The sequence below is a fragment of the Hemitrygon akajei genome, chromosome 9, assembly GCF_048418815.1.
Source record: "Hemitrygon akajei chromosome 9, sHemAka1.3, whole genome shotgun sequence".
Taxonomy (NCBI): domain Eukaryota; kingdom Metazoa; phylum Chordata; class Chondrichthyes; order Myliobatiformes; family Dasyatidae; genus Hemitrygon; species Hemitrygon akajei.
The window spans coordinates 72,219,076-72,235,420 of NC_133132.1; the positions used below are offsets into that span (position 1 = coordinate 72,219,076).

The 16,345-nt window shown below is 39.8% G+C and overlaps 1 long non-coding RNA gene across 3 annotated transcripts in view; it reads left to right on the forward strand.

Annotated features, from left to right (window-relative positions):
* The window catches only part of LOC140732795 (uncharacterized), an 86,119-nt gene extending 70,187 nt beyond the window's left edge, over positions 1 to 15,932 (forward strand). The window contains exons 2-3 of one of the 3 annotated variants that reach the window (XR_012100136.1): positions 13,142 to 13,350; positions 14,627 to 15,932. This is a non-coding gene — a long non-coding RNA (uncharacterized lncRNA). The remainder of the gene's footprint in view (positions 1 to 13,141; positions 13,351 to 14,626) is intronic. The other 2 variants (XR_012100137.1, XR_012100135.1) reach the window with 2 other exon arrangements.
* Positions 15,933 to 16,345: the final 413 nt, after the last annotated feature.

The window sequence follows — 16,345 nt, forward strand, 5'->3', positions numbered from 1 at the left end:
ATCAAAGTACATTGTTTTATTTTTCTTAAGGTACTGGAACAATAATGATCCTCTTAGAGCAGGTTGGAACATCAGATTGTGGTAGAGCGAAGTTAAAAATGTCTGCAAATACTCCCACCAGCTGATCTATGCAGGATCCAAGGACACAGCCAAAGACACCATCCGAGCCAGATGCTTTCTTCAGGTTCGTTCCCCAGAAGACTTACTTTGCATCTACAACGGTGACAGTGGGTTCAGGTGCATTGGTGGTGGTTGAGGCAGGTGCTGACATTCCAATCCTCTCAGGCTCAAAATGTGCATAGAACACAGAGCTCAGCATGAAGGGATGTGTTGTTGTTGGTGATGGTGCCCAGCTTTGTCTTGCAGCTCATTATAGTATGAAAGTGCTGCCATAACTGATGACTGGTCAAGGTAGTATTTCAATTTCTTGTGTAGGTCAAGGCCACCTGATATCTCTCAACACATGATTAAGACTCAGGAATAGAACTGAGAGTTCTTAGTTTGCTTCGAGATGAATTCTTCTTTGATACTGGTCTTCTAACTAGCTTGGAGCTCTTGGATATATGATCAATTCTGTTCCCCCCCCCCCCCACTTTGATGGTTGCAAATCTTGATGAAACTAAATAATTAGAAAACACTTAAAATATTGTTTACTTCAAACAAAATAAAATCAATTACAACATAAATCTACCTGGAAATCAATCAAGAATATTACTTTGCATTTTTCCCTGTAGTCCTTTCAGATAAATGGGCTTAAATAGGTTGAACCATGATGCCAGGTTCCAAGAGGAGATTCATCAGCTATTGGGTGCCAGTTAAATCTGGTTCTATTGCTGAACTCATGGGCAGCTTATTGGGAGAATGCGGCTACAAACTGGCTGGCAGGCCTTAGCCAGTAAGTTCAAGATTCCTGAGTTTTTTGAGGAGTCCTGAACTTACTGATGCTCATGCTGAAAAATACCAGCATGGAATTGGCTGGTCAGTAAAAGTGAACAAAATTTAGACCAATATTTTTAATTGAAAAATCTTGGAAGTTAGGATTTGCTAATACCACTTGTGAGTAATATTTTTCTCTTTGATTCTAAAGATATGTTTTTATGAATATGTCTTCCTGGATTGGAGTTTTGCCTAATGGAGATGCAAAGGGGTTCATTATGTGAAATTCAAACCATGTTTCCCAATGCATATTTCTGAGAAGAAATACAAAACTTGTTATAAAGATCCAGTAATTGATAAATGTGCTGCTAGTGGTACAGAATTTCCATATATTGACATACATTACTGCCATGGATTTGGATAACCCATTTAACCTTTCACATAGTTTTTAACATCAAATCATGCAAGATGCTTCACAAACAGGTAAGGCGGTCAAATGATGAATTAGAGTGAATTAGCTTTGGAGAAAAAAACATACAAATGCCAGGGGTGGAGTAAGTTAGTGAAGCAGCATTAGAAGACAGATGAGGGCATGGGGGACTTCCATATTTAGGTAGCAAGCACAATTCTACCTTTGCTGCTTACTATCTTGATTGGAATAAACCTTTGGTCAATCAGAGAAAGATTAAATCGTTTTTATTTAATGGACTTCCTTTAAACAAACACCAATTTAAAGATAGTTGTTGAAAGCCATTTTGAACCAGAAAGTAATCAATCTACAAATTGCTAAGGGAGATTTTAATAAAATTAAGTTTCTGCGTTTCCTTCTGGGGTAACAGAATTGTGAGACTCTTTAGCTTTTCATACATTTTCATCTCTTGCCCTCCTCACCTTCCATTGCACCAGCTTTAAAACATTATAGAGCAAAATCCCTGAATAATTTGTTTTCAAAAGTCTTAAAGTTTTGGCTTATCAATTTTTTGTTCTCTTGTCAGCTTTTTAAAAGCTGATCTTGGTGAAATTATCTTTGGCTTTTAGTTTGGCAGATTAGGATTCTAAATGCTCAGTGTATTCACATTTGAAGATCATTGGTACCAACAGCTCTTCTTACTTGTGATGTTTAAGCTGTCCTTTACCTGTTTTGTTTAAATGTGTAAAAATCAATATATATTGCAAATTATTTCTTTGGAAAATAGTCAAAATAATTCTGAAACTTAACAGAAACAAGGTTCATATTCCAGCTATATCTACTCATTGAGTTTGAATGTAGTAGAAACATTTCATAATCATGGAAAATTATGCATAGCCCTCTATTTTTCTAAGATCCATGTACCTATCTAAGAGTCTCTTAAAAGACCCTATTGTATCCGCTTCCACCACTGTTGCTGGCATTGCATTCCACACACCTACCACTCTCTGTGTGAAAAACTTACCCCTGACCTCTACCAAGTACCTTAAGACTATGCTCTCTCATGTTAGCTATTTCAGCCCTGGGAAAAAGCCTCTGACTATCCACGCGATCAGTGCCTCTCATCATCTTATATACTTCTATCAGGTCACCTCTCATCCTCTGTTGCTCCAAAGAGAAAAAGCCAAGTACATTCATTTTAATTCTGATATGTCTATCCATAGCCTCCTCTACTGTCAAGATGAAGCCACACTCAGGTTGGAGGAACAACACCTTATATACCGGCTGGGTAGCCTCCAACTTGATGGCATGAACATTGACTTCTCTAATTTCCGTTAATGCCCCTCCTCCCCTTCTTACCCCATCCCTGATATATTTAGTTTTTTTCCCCCTCCCTTTTTTTTTCTCCCTCTGCCCATCACTCTGCCTGTTCTCCATCTCCCTCTGGTGCTCTCCTCCCCCTTTCTTTCTCCCTAGGCTTCCCGTCCCATGATCCTTTCCCTTCTCTAGCTCTGTATCCCTTTTGCCAATCACCTTTCTGGCTCTCAGCTTCACCTCATCCCCTCCGGTCTTCTCCTATCATTTCACATTTTCCCCTCCCCTCCTACTTTCAAATCTCTTACTATCTTTCCTTTCAGTTAGTCCTGACAAAGGGTCTCGGCCCAAAACGTCAACATTGCTTCTTCCAATAGATGCTGCCTGGCCTGCTGCGTTCCACCAGCATTTTGTGTGTGTTGCTTGAATTTCCAGCATCTGCAGATTTCCTCGTGTTTGCCGTTCAAATTTTACTGGTCCCAATGTATCCCAGTTAACTGAAATCCACTGTATTTAGACTTGGTGTTATAGATCTAAATCTGAAGTTCCAGCAAGGTGTGAAGATAAAGGTTTCCCTTGATCTATGCAGCTTTAATGCATCACCAAATGAAGAAGAAATTAAATATGTTAATATTTTTCTGATCCTCCTTGTTTGTCCAGCAGTAGTTGAACAGTTTCACATGGGTCGTTCACCTGCACGACTTGAGCTCTGTACTCAATTCACAGCCACAAAATTATGTCCAGCTCTGCGCTATCAAACCCAGACTTGTTCCATTTATTTGAGTCAATAAAATCAAAATATTGCTAGAAGGTTATCTTCAAATTATTATTTGATGAAGCTACCTGCACTGCAATAACACATCCTTGACCTTGTGCCAAATGTACAAACCCAGCATCTTTTCATGGAATATGGCAACATTCACCACCATTCAGTTAGATCATGGCTGATCCATATCTTAACTTAACTTCACTTGTCTGGCATGGTTCCATACCTGTCTGAAGCTTTATCTAACATTGCCATTGGGATTGGAATGCAGTACTGCAGACCATGCCATTCAAAAGATTTAACTGACATACAAAGACGTAACTTCAGTCTAGTCCACTCTATTAAATTTTCTGTTTTTAACTTTTACTCACAAGGTGCATCACCAACACAATTAGCGAATGAGGAAACAGCTGTGATTCACTGAGACTGGCCACCAGCATGGAGTCCGTTTAATGTGCTCAGAAATTCTAGTTGTTTTCCCCAATAGAAAATAAAACATCCTAATTAGATGGTGTTAAACATTTTGTAAAATGTCCTGCTGTGACTGTTATACAATTCCTGTGATTTGATGAGAACATTAGTTTCTGGCAGTGAAAGAGCAAAGTCCTCTTTCTTTCACAATTCACAGGAAAATAAAGAACCTTGCTTTTGCCTTGCCAAACAATTTGAATTCGGGTTTAATCAGATTTCTGACTGTAGTTCATGCTCACATCTGAACCTTGATAAATAATGAATCATGAAAGATGTTTTACTCATGGAAAGCTATGGACTAATGTGTTCTCTAGCTTTTCTGTTTGATGCTATCTCACGAGTTCATTGTACAGTTATAGAGTTTTAGTTATTACTGCTTTTTGTTTTGCACTCCAAATCACTAAGAGTTGAACAAAAAGAATAATACAGAAAATGGACTCATTCCAGGACAGCTGTTATTAATCAATATGTAATCCATGTGTGAAAAATAGGAAGTACATAAGGAATGTGATGTCATTGAAAATGAACTTCCAGTGTAAATTTGCTGTGCCCAAATTGGCTGCTGTATTTTACTACATTACAATAACTAGGAAGTAAGCTGTAAAGTTCTGCAAGAGACTATAAAGGATGCATTTTTCCCTTTAAAGCTATAAACAAATAATTAGCATCCTTTTAATGCTAGTTCTAGGCTAATAAACAATGCCACAATAGTGAGGTCTTCCATTTAATACAGTAGGTGCATTTCATAGCATTATAATCCTAAATAAGAGATATTACTGCATTTCATAGTACATAGTTTACTCTTCTACCATAGGACACCAATGTACAACTTATGTTCATTTTCCTGGAGTGTAAGATTGCTGATTCATCTTTGTAAGGTGTGAATAAGGATCACAGCAGACCACCCCGTAGACTAAAGCTGATGAGCATGCACATAGCGAGGCTTGGTTCATTATGCCCTTCATCTGGCTAACACAGAGCTCTGCTATTCCTCAGAGACAATGCAGTCTCCTATCAGATCACCACTTCCCAAAGCTGCTCGTAGTCAACCTTTAAAATCATAGAGCATAGAGTACTACAGCACATCAGGCCCTTTCACCCACAATGTTGTGTCGACCATGTAGCTTACTCTAGAAACTGTCTAGAATTACCCTACCACATAGTCCTCTATTTGGCTAAGCTTCATGTACCTATCTAAGGGTCTCTTAAAAGATCCTATTGTATCCGCCTCCATCACCATTGCCAGCAGTGCATTCCACACACTCACCAATCTCTGTGTGAAAAACTTACCCCTGACATCCCCTGGGCACCTGTTTCCAAGCACTTTAAAACTCTGCCCCCTCGTGTTATCCATTTCAGCCTTGGAAAAAGCCTCTGGCTGTCCACATGATCAGTGCCTCTCATCATTTTATATACCTCTATCAGGTCATCTCTCATCCTCCGTTGCTCCAAGGAGAAAAGGTCAAATTCACTCAACCTATTCTCATAAGGCACGCTCTTCAATCCAGGCAACATGCTTGTAAATCTCCTTGGCACTCTCTCTGTAGTATCCACATCCTTCCTGTAGTGAGGTGACCAGAACTGAACACAGTACTCCAAGTGGGGTCTGACTTAGGTCTTATATAGCAATAACATTATCTCACGGCTCTTGAACTCAATCCCATGGTTGATGAATGCCAATGCACCATATACCTTCTTAAGAACAGTGTCAACCTCCACAGCAGCTTTGAGTGTCCTATGGACTCGAACCCCAAGATCCCTCTGATCCTCCATACTGCCAAGAGTCTTACCATTAATACTATATTCTGCCACCATATTTGACCTACCAAAATGAACCACCTCACACTTATCAGGGTTGAACTCCATCTGCCACTTCTCAGCCCAGTTTTGCATCCTATCGATGTCCGGCTGTAACCTCTGACAACCCTCCAGACTATCAACAACATCCCCAACCTTTGTGTCATCAGCAAATTTACTAACCCATTCTTCTACATCCTCATCCAGGTCATTTATAAAAATCACTAGGAAGAGGGATCCCAGAACAGATCCCTGCAGAACACCAACGTTCAATCCCCTCCTTGCCAATCGTTCACAAGATCATGCCACAGCAGCAACATCTTGTAGACTAAGTACAGCAAGCAAAGATCTGTTAAAATATCCATGAAGAAAATGTATGAGAACTATACCATTTTGGCCCTGACTGGATTTACCATATGCCTGGCAGGTTGATATACTTGGTTTTTTACTTAATAATTTCTCAGATGATGACCACATGGAACTAGTGTCACCATGAAAATTACTTAGTAGATCAGATGTCGCTGGGGAGTTCACATTTATTTCTCATCTCTAATTACTCCTTGGGGTGAAGAAGAGCTGTCTTCCTGCAGCACTAATTGCTCCAAGGAACTGCCAAGGACGCAGGCAAGAGCAAGCATATGAGAAATGGAAAACATATTTCTAGTTGTGGTTAATGGTCACAGTAAAGTTGTCCCATGTTTGTTATTCTCATTACCCTTATGGGTATCTGCTCCTTGCTCTCAACAACAGTTTCATTCCCTTAGTGCAATTCAGGGATAAGGTCAGGGATGTTGTGTACATTTCTGACCTAATAAATAGGTTCAAATTATTTCCATTTTCACTGATTGTACTAGTTTATTTTTCTTTGAAAACTTCTGTTACTTACATTTTATTGGAGCTGGGGAAAGTGGCGGCTTGATTGCCAGCCAAGTACTGCTTATTTGAAAAATAAAAGTTTCTATTCACTTTCGAGTTAGCAATGATCTAAGAGATGGATATACCAGGCAACCAGTTACAGGGTCACGGAAGAGGCTGAAGTGATGATGTGCAGTTGGCAATCCTGCAATATCTTGCACTCTAGTGCAACTCACTGGAGTGTGAGAATGCACACTTGCACTCTAGTGATCTATCGTGAAAGCTACTCTATCTGTCAGCTCCTGCTCCTCCTCACTCCTGCATTGTGAATCACACTTTGCACCCCTCTCCCACTTTAAGTTGCTTAAGGCATCAAGGCTGCTCACCTCGGTAGACCACCTTCCAAAATGTCACTATATAATGAATGCCAACAATGACAGAGGAGACACAAGAGACCACAGATTCTGGATCCTGGATTGAAGGGATCTACGTGACAACAATGATAGGCCTGGCCAGGATTTGATGATTTAAAAGCATGGGAGAGGACAACTTTAGTGTATGTAGTAATCTGGCCAGTAATACCATGCTGAGCTGCCTTTTCACCTGACTTTATCTCAGCCAGTCAGCTGGTCCTTTTATTCCTTTCTGTCCCATGCAAATACCATAAGAGCATAAGAACAGAAATAGGCCATTCAGCCTATTGAGTCTTCTTTGTCACACCATTATGACTGATTTACTATCTCACTCAACCCCATTCTTCTTCCTTCTCCCTGTAACCTTTGATATGGTGACTAAACAAAAACCTTTAAATATACCCAATGGCTTTGGCCTCCACAGCTGTCTGTGGCAATGAATTCCATGGATTCACCACCCTCTAGCTAAAGAAATTCCTCTTCATTCTGTTCCAAATGGACACCCCTTTATTGCCCTCTGGTCTTAGATTCTCCCACTATACGAAACATCCTCTCCACATCCACTCTGTTAATATTCAATATAGATTTCAATGAGATTCCCCCTCCTCCCCTCATTTTTCTAAACAAGCAAGTATAGGCCCAGAGCCATCAAACACTCATCCTATGTTAACCTTTTCATTCCTGGAATTATTATCATGAACACAAGGAAATCTGCAGATGCTGGAAATTCAAGCAACACACACAAAATGCTGGTGGAACGCAGCAGGCCAGGCAGCATCTATAGGGAGAAGCACTGACGACATTTCGGGCTGAGACCCTTCATGAGAAGGGTCATGAGCCTCCTTTGGACCCCACCAATGTCAACACATCTTTTCTTAGATAAGGGGCACAAAACTGCTCACAATACTCCAAGTGTAGTCTAACCAATGCCTTATAAAACTTCAGAATTGCATCTTTCTTTTATATTCTAATCCTCTCGAAATGAATATGAACATTGCATTTGCCTTCCTCACCACAGACTCAATCTACAACTTATCCTTTAAGGAATCCTACACAAGGATTTCCAACTCTCCTTGCTCCGATGATTTTAATATTTTTCTCCCCAGTTAGAAAATAGTCTACACCTTTATTTATTTTTACCAAAGTACATGACCATACAATTCACTACACTATATTCCATCTGCCGCTTCTTTGCCCATTCTCATAATGTCTGAGTCCTTCTGCAGACCCTCTGCTCCTTCAATACTACCTGCTCCTCCACCTACCTTCATATTGTCTGCAATCATGGCCATAAAGCCATCAACTCCATTATCCATATCATTGACATATAATGCTAAAAAAGCATTCACAACACCAATCCCTGCAGAACACCAGTAATCACCAACAGCCAACCAGAAAAGATGCCCTTTGTTTGTCCTCTTTGCTTTTTGTCGGGCAGCCAATCTTCAATCCATGCTAGCATCTTTCCTGTAATACCACAAGGGCTCTTATGCTGTTAAGCAACCTCATGTGCGGCTCCTTGTCAAAAGGCCTTCAGAAAATCAAAGTAAACTGACTCTCCTTTATCTATCCTCCTTGTTAGTTCCTCAAAGAATTCCAACAGTTTTGTCAGGCAAGATTTCCCCTTAAGGAAACCATGCTGACTTCGGTCGATTTTATCTTGTGCCTCTAAGGACCTCTAAATCTCACCCTTAATCTTGCTAGTCACTGGAGTCTGGCTAACTGGCCTGTAATTCCTCTTTTTTTCTGCTTCCCTCCCTTCTTAAAGAGTGAGTGACATTTGTAATTTTCCAGTCCTCAAGAACAATTCCAGAATCTAATGATTCTTGAAAAATTACTATTAATACCTCCATAATCCTTCAGCTATCTCTTTCAGAACCCTGTGATGTAGTCCATTTGCTTCACGCAACTTATCTATCTTCAGATCTTTCAGCTGCCTAAGCACCTTCTCCCTAGTAATAGAAACTACACTCACTTCTGTCCCCTGACATTCTAAAATTTTTTGGCATTCTACTACTTGTCTCTCCACCTATCTTTGTATTGACCACAAACTTGGCCACAAGGCTATCAATTCCATCTTCCAAATCATTAATACATAACATGAAAAGAAGTGGTGTCAACACCGACAACTGTGGAACACCAATAGTCACTGACAGCCAACCAGAAAAAGCCCTCTTTGTTCCCCCTCATTGCCTCTTGCCAGTCAGCCAATGTAGTAGTGCCATGTACATTGAAGACTGATGCAACATACTTATTAAGTTTTATACCTGGCTTACTCTTAAAATGATTCTTAGTGATTGCTTCCTATGGTAGCAAGTTCTACATTCTATCTGTGCTGTGGTTAAAGACAGTGATTTTCCATAGAAAATACATTGTCTTACTACTTTGCTTGTAAAATAATGGTAATTGTAGTAACACATTGAGAAATGAAATGGAGCAGTAGTATTTTCTAAATAATTTTGTCTGCTTGTCAGAGACAACTCTTTTATATATTTACACTGTATTAAATTTTACCAGTAAGCAATTTATTTACATACTTAAGATGCAATAATAAAAACACTCTCTACAGAGTTTGTTGGATAGGTTGATGATATTAAATATAGGTGGCAACAGCAATATGCTAAAGAAAATGTGAGAAGGCATGGAAATAACATCTGCTTAATTACCAGATTGAAGAATCTTTGATAAACTGAGCCTTTTTGAAGAGGCATTGCTACAAATTTCATTGTATTTCTTAAACTTTGTTTTTTTTAATGCACAAAATAATCTGCAATCTATTTATATGTCACACAAGAATGGAACAATTTTTCCTAAGACCGATTCATCTTCAGCAAAAGTCAAAAGTTATTTCAGACCAGAATACACTTTAACCTTTCATTGTTCATTTTGAAAACATTGATTAAATCTCCACCCTTATCCTTTTCTGTTATGTTCGAAAAAAATCTACTCAACTATGATCTTTCATTTTTATTGGCATACAAATCTTTTTTTTGAATATTTTAAACTGCGCTGACATAATAGATCGCCAGATAATAGTAACCTTGTCATGGTCTATTCAATTTTGTGCACAAAGATACAGGCCTAGAAAGCAGATCACTTTGGTGTTGAATTTTAAGTGCTATTTGGTGAAAGAAAGTTGTATTTTCTTGGAGAAGATTGCATTGAGAATTACTTCCAGATGAAACAGAAACAGACTTTTCTGTGCATGATCCTTGTTAGGGCATCCAACCCTTTCATGGCACCTGGTGCACATGTAATTATGATAATAATTCTGCACTGTATATTTCCACCTACACCAACGTGAATTGGACTTCCAAGTTCTATAGCACGTCTACTGTGGAAATGTTCCAGTTAAACAAGGAGGTCATCACACTATTGATTAAAGGAAAACGTTGTTGACATCAGGAACACTGACTAGTCATCTTTGGAATGCCCAGTCTTCCCAGGAAGCTTTTAAGGACAACAGAGTATGCTAAAGCTAGTTCTTCTACCAGATTTATCTGCTGATGGGTGCCTCAGCCATGATACAACTGGCAGAACTCCATTACCAGATACTTCAGAATAGATTAACACATGGGGAGTTGAAGACCATGGTGCAGGAGGTAAATGTATGTAGATAAGATAGGAAGCTATCCTACATAGATCTGTTTGAACAACATTGCATTCTTAAGCTCAGGTTTTCAAAGCCACAGGAAAAACCATGTGGCACCTTTAGTCATGTTTATATGTTAGGCTGCACACTCTCGGGATGATGACAATTTTCAACTCATTGATCACTGGATCATTGTCATATGTCTCTGCTTGCTGCTCACTGCAATGTCACCTGGCACAGTGTAAATTAGTGCAACCAAGTATGCTTTTCTGAAGCAAGGGTGCACTTGAGCATTACGAATGCCTCATGAATTGTTTAGAAGAAAGCAATCCCAGATAATTAATAAATTATAAAAAAAATATTATCTTCCCTGTTTGATAACCTTACGTTGAAGTCCCAGCACTCTGTTCCATTGTCCTCCTGGTACCTATATTCTGCCTTTTGGAAGGCTGCTAACTCTGTTTCGTGTCTGCACAACCGTCTCACAGGTGAAAAAAACATAAAGTTGTAGTGTGATACAGAACAAAAAACAAGCTCTTTAGCTCACGATGTCTATGCTGTTCATCCGGTACTATATCATAGCAATCCTGTTTACCTGCACTTGGTCTGTAGTCATCTTGGACTTGACAAATCAAGATCACAAGACCATAAGATACAGAAGCAGAATTACAGCATTTGACTCATCGAATCTGCTTCACCATTTCATCATGGCCTATCCAATTTTCCTCTCAGCTCCAATCTCCTGCCTTCATTCCCTGACCAATCAAGTACCTATCCATCTCTGTCTTAAATGTACATGCAGACTTGTCCTCCATAGCTGCCTGTGGTGTCAAATTCCATAGATTCACCACTCTCTAGTTAAAGGAATTCCTCCTCATCTCGGTTCTAAAAGAATGCCCCTCTATTCTGAGACTGTGCCCTCTGGTCTTAGACTCTCCCATCATAGGAAGCATCCACTCAACATCCACTCTATCAAGGCCTTTCACCATTCAATAAGCTTCAATGAGATCACACTTCATTCTTCCGAATTCCAGTGAATGCAGGCCCAGAGCCATCAAACACTCTTCATATGACAAGCCGTTCAAACCTGGAATCATTTTCATGAACCTCCTTTGAACTGTCTCCTAAGGGCTCAAAACTCCTCACAATACTCCAAGTGAGGTCTTAGCAGTGCTTTATAAAGTCTCAACATTACATCCTTGCTTTTATATTCGAGTCCTCTTGAAACGAATGCTAACATCACATTTTCCTTCCTCCCCACAGAGTCAACCTGCGAATGAACCTTTAGGGAATCCTGCAAAGCAGTCCTGAGTCCCTTTGCACCTCAAATGCATGTTTAGATATTTAGTGAGAGTTCCTTCCTCCACTACCCACTCAGACTGAAATTTTATTGTTCTGCAGATTCCAATAACATTCTGAGAGAAAAATTCTTCCTTAATTCCCCACTAAACCTCTCATTCTTTACCTTAAATCAATTAGTTTTAGAAAGCTCTTGTAAGGCGAAATCATTTCTACTATCCACCCTATTATACCTCTCATAATTCCACCAGGCCCATCTTCAGCCTCCATGGCTCCACAGAATACAAATCCAGCCAATCCAATCACTCCTCATAACTCATTTGCTTCATTTCAGGCAACATCCTGCTGAAACCCTTCTGCACCCTGTCCTGAGCAATTATTTCCTTTCCATAGTGTGGTTACCACAAATGCAAACAGTATTCCTGTGACCTAATTAATGGTTTATAAAGTTGCATCTAACCTCCTTGCTCTTACATTCTATGCCCTAGCTAATGAAGTCAAATATTCTATATACCTTCTTCCCCACTTTGTCTTCCTGCACTGTCACCTTCAGGGTTCCTTGAACTTACACATCAGAGACCACTGTTTCTCCATAGTACCTGTATCCCTACCATATATTATGTATGCTGTACCCTTAGTAGTTCTTCCTAGATGCATTGCCTGGTACTTACCAGAATTAAATTCCTTCAGCCATCTTATCAAGCAGGTAATGTTGTCTGGTAACCTAAGAGAATCCAATCACAGTCAACAAAACACTAATTTTCTTGTCAATTGTGAATGTACTTATTATACCTCCTGCATTCACATCCAGGTTGGCATTGGCCCCTGTGGTCCCAATCTTCCTTTCACAAAGACAACCTTTCACTATTGCCTGATGCAGAATTTCAATCAGAAATGTCAATAATTTCTGTCCTAATCTTGCTGACTTCCTCTGGTGGATTATTAATTGTTCCTTCACTGTTATCTTGGCCCCTATTATAAAATCAATCTAGGATCCAATTTGCCAGCTTGTACAACATCCTACGGACTAATGTTTTGTGTCACTCTCCCATATGGGAACTTGTCAGAAGCTGTACTGAAGTCACATAGACCATATAAACTGCACTGCCCTCGTCAATAAACTTTGAGATCTCTTTAGAAAATGCTATCAAATTTGTTCGACAGATTCTCCTCCTAAGAAAGCCAAGCTTATTATTCTTGATTAATTTCTGTCTTTGCAAGGAGGGATTTATCCATTCCCTCAGAATATTTTCCATTAATGAAAACATTCAGGTGCCTGTCACTAAATATAGGGCTCTGTAATACCTGTAATACCTCTTCTATTGCAATCATGTTGTCTGTTGTTGCAGTCTGGGACATGGGGAGTGTGGAGAGTGTGCTTTCAATGGCTGACTTCCTTATGCCATGCAACAAAGAATTAACAGCTGTGCAGAGCCGAGTGAAGTCTCATCGGGAGTACACAGATCCTGTTTCAAAAGGCCTTCTGACCAATTTCACTACAGGAACCTGTTCTCGCATTAGGCCCTAAATGCAATGCTGCTTAAAGCAGCAAAAACAGGTAATATAATATTTTTAAGCTTAAATACTTTTTTTGCTTTTATAAATAATGACCTCATGGATAAATGTTTATTTTGCTTGATTATTTTATGATTATTCCCATTTCCATAAGACCATAAGATACAGGAGCAGAATTAGGCTGCTTGGCCCATCGAATCTGCTCCACCTTTCAATCGTAGCTGACTCATTATCCCTCTCAACCCTATTCTCCTGCCTTCACCCCATAATCCATGATGCCTTGATTAATCAAGAACCTACCAATCTCTGTTTTAAGTGTACTCAATGACTAGGCCTCCACTGACGTGTGTGGCAATTAATTCTACAGATTCCTTGCTCTTATATTCTTCTCCTCTCAAAATGAAAGCTAACACTGCATTCATCTTCCTACCTCTGACTCATCCTGAAAGTTAACCTTTAAAGAATTCTGCACAAGAACTCCAAGTCCCTTTGTACCTGATTTTTGGATTTTCTCCCCAATTAGTAAATAGTTTACACCTTTATTCCTTCTATCAAAGTATATGACCATACACTCCCCTACACTATTTTCCATTTGCCACTTCTTTGCCCATTCTTCAAATTTGTGTATTACCTTCTGTAAGACCTGCTTCCTCAACACTACCTCCTCTCCACCTACCTTCATGCTGTCTGCAGATTTGGCCACAAAGCCATCAATTCCATCATCCAAATCATTGATGTGTAACTTGAAAAGAAGCGGTTCCAATACTAACCCCTGTGGAGCACCACTAATCAACAGCAGCCAACTAGAAAAAGCCTTCTTTGTTCCTACTCTTTGCATCCTGCCTGTTGGCCAATCTTTTATCCATGCTAATATATTTTCTGTAATACCATAGGCTCTTAATTTGTTAAGCAGCCTCATGTGCGGCACCTTGACAAAGGCCTTCAAAAAATCCAAGTAAGTGGCATTAACTGACTCTCTTTATGGCTTTTATTTTTAAAAAGTTGCCTTCTGTAGGTTTACAAAAAATTCCCAATCCTTTTATGTGCCCTTTCTTTTGATTTTGTGCGGTCTTTAACTTCCCTTGTCAGCCACGGTTGAATCATTTTCCTTTAGAATACCTCTTCATCTTTGGGATGTATCTTCCCTGAGCCTTCCGCTTTCCCCCCAGAAACTCCAGCCATTGCTGTTCTGCTGCCATCCCTGCTAGTGTCCCCTTCCAAACAACTTTGGACAGCTACTCTCTCATACTTTTCTAATTCCCTTTATGCTACTATATTACTGTTATATCTGACTTGATCTTCTCCCTCTCAAATTGCAGGATGAATTCTATTGTATTATGAATACCATCTCCTAAGGGTTCCTTTACCTTAAGCTCCCTAATCAAATCTGGTTAATTACATAACACCCACGCCAAAATGGTCTTTCCCTTAGTGGGATCAACTACAAGCTGCACTAAAAAAAATTTTGTAGACATGCTACAAATTTCATCTCCTGGTATCCAGCATCAACCTGATTTTTCCATATCTACCTGCATATCTACCTGTATTCAAAATTCAAGATGGCGGTGTGACGCAGTCTGCAGCAGCCTCTCCGGAGTTGATATCTGTTATTTGTCAAGCAGAGTGCCGTGCACAATCCTAATCTAATGAAAAACGGACGTGGGAGCACGGAGGAACATCTGGAAATCTCCAGGAAGGCCTTCTTCATTGCTGCTGTTGCTGTGAGGTCCGGATCTCTGCTGAGAAGAACAGGCCCCCAGTCCTCGGGGTCGCATTGCCGGTGGCTAGTGGCGGGGGCATCTTAATATGCTCGGCAGAGGATGGTGCTCGGAGAAGCTGTGCCGGAGGGGATGGTTGGAGGCTCGGAGGTTTGACGGACTCGGAGTCAGCTGCAGTCAGGTCGCTTTCTTTGTGTGCTGTGTCTGCGAGGCTGAGTCGAGCGGCGCCGTGGAAGTCCATAGTGGGGATATTCCCTTCTGCCACCGGCGTGGGATGGCGAGTCTATCGGGACCCTGAGGACTTGTGGAAACTGTGTGGTGGTTTCTTTTGAACTTATAGTCTTTTAACATCTTTGGACTATTTTTACCGTGCCCGTGGTCTGATTTTTATCAAATTATGGTATTGTTTGCACTGTTGTAACTATATGTTGTAACAATGTGGTTTTGTGCAGGTTTCGTAGCTTTAGTTTTTGGTCTTGTTTGTCTGGTGGGTTTGGAGCTCCTTTCTGGGGAATACGCTAAGATGGTAGTGTGATACTAATATGCAGCAGCCTCTCCGGACTCTGGATTGATGATTGCCAAACGTTATGTGGATTTTCTGGTGTAGTCTATTTTGTCATGTGTTTTGTTGATATCATTCTGGAGGAACGTTGTCTCATTTTTTAACTGCATTGCATTTGTGGTTTCTAAATGACAATAAACTAAATCTGAATCTGAATATTGAAATACCCCATGACTATAATAGCATTGCCTTTTCTATATGCCTTTTCTACCTCTTTTTGTAATTTGTAGTCCACATTCTGGCTACTGTTTGGAGGCCTGTATATAACTCCAATTAGGGTTTCTTTTACTTTTACCCACAAGGATTCTACATCTTTCATAGAATGTAGCCATTTCTTGCCCATGTCCTCCTGTAACATTAAGCATGAATATGCCTGGCTTAACTCCTTTCAATGTTTTTCCCAAATATATTGCTTCACATTTGTTTTGATTAAATTATGTACAACATGGACAAGATGGAATAATATAAAATACACAACACCCAAATGGTCCGTGCCAGTGTTTATATTCCTCTCAGATCTCCTCTCATTTTGCTAACGTCTTCCCACCCACTGTCATTCTCTTTTATTGCTGCGTTACAATTGTGGCTACGTTTGATCAGTACCTCATTAGTGGCATGAAGCAACTCTTTACTAATGCATATGTGAAGCTATCTATTAAGCAACTTTTTGTATCTGCAAGCTTTGCATTCATGCATGTACAAAAAAAACATTTTAATTTGCTGAAATAAAACAGATACTCCAGCAAAAAAACAGATCT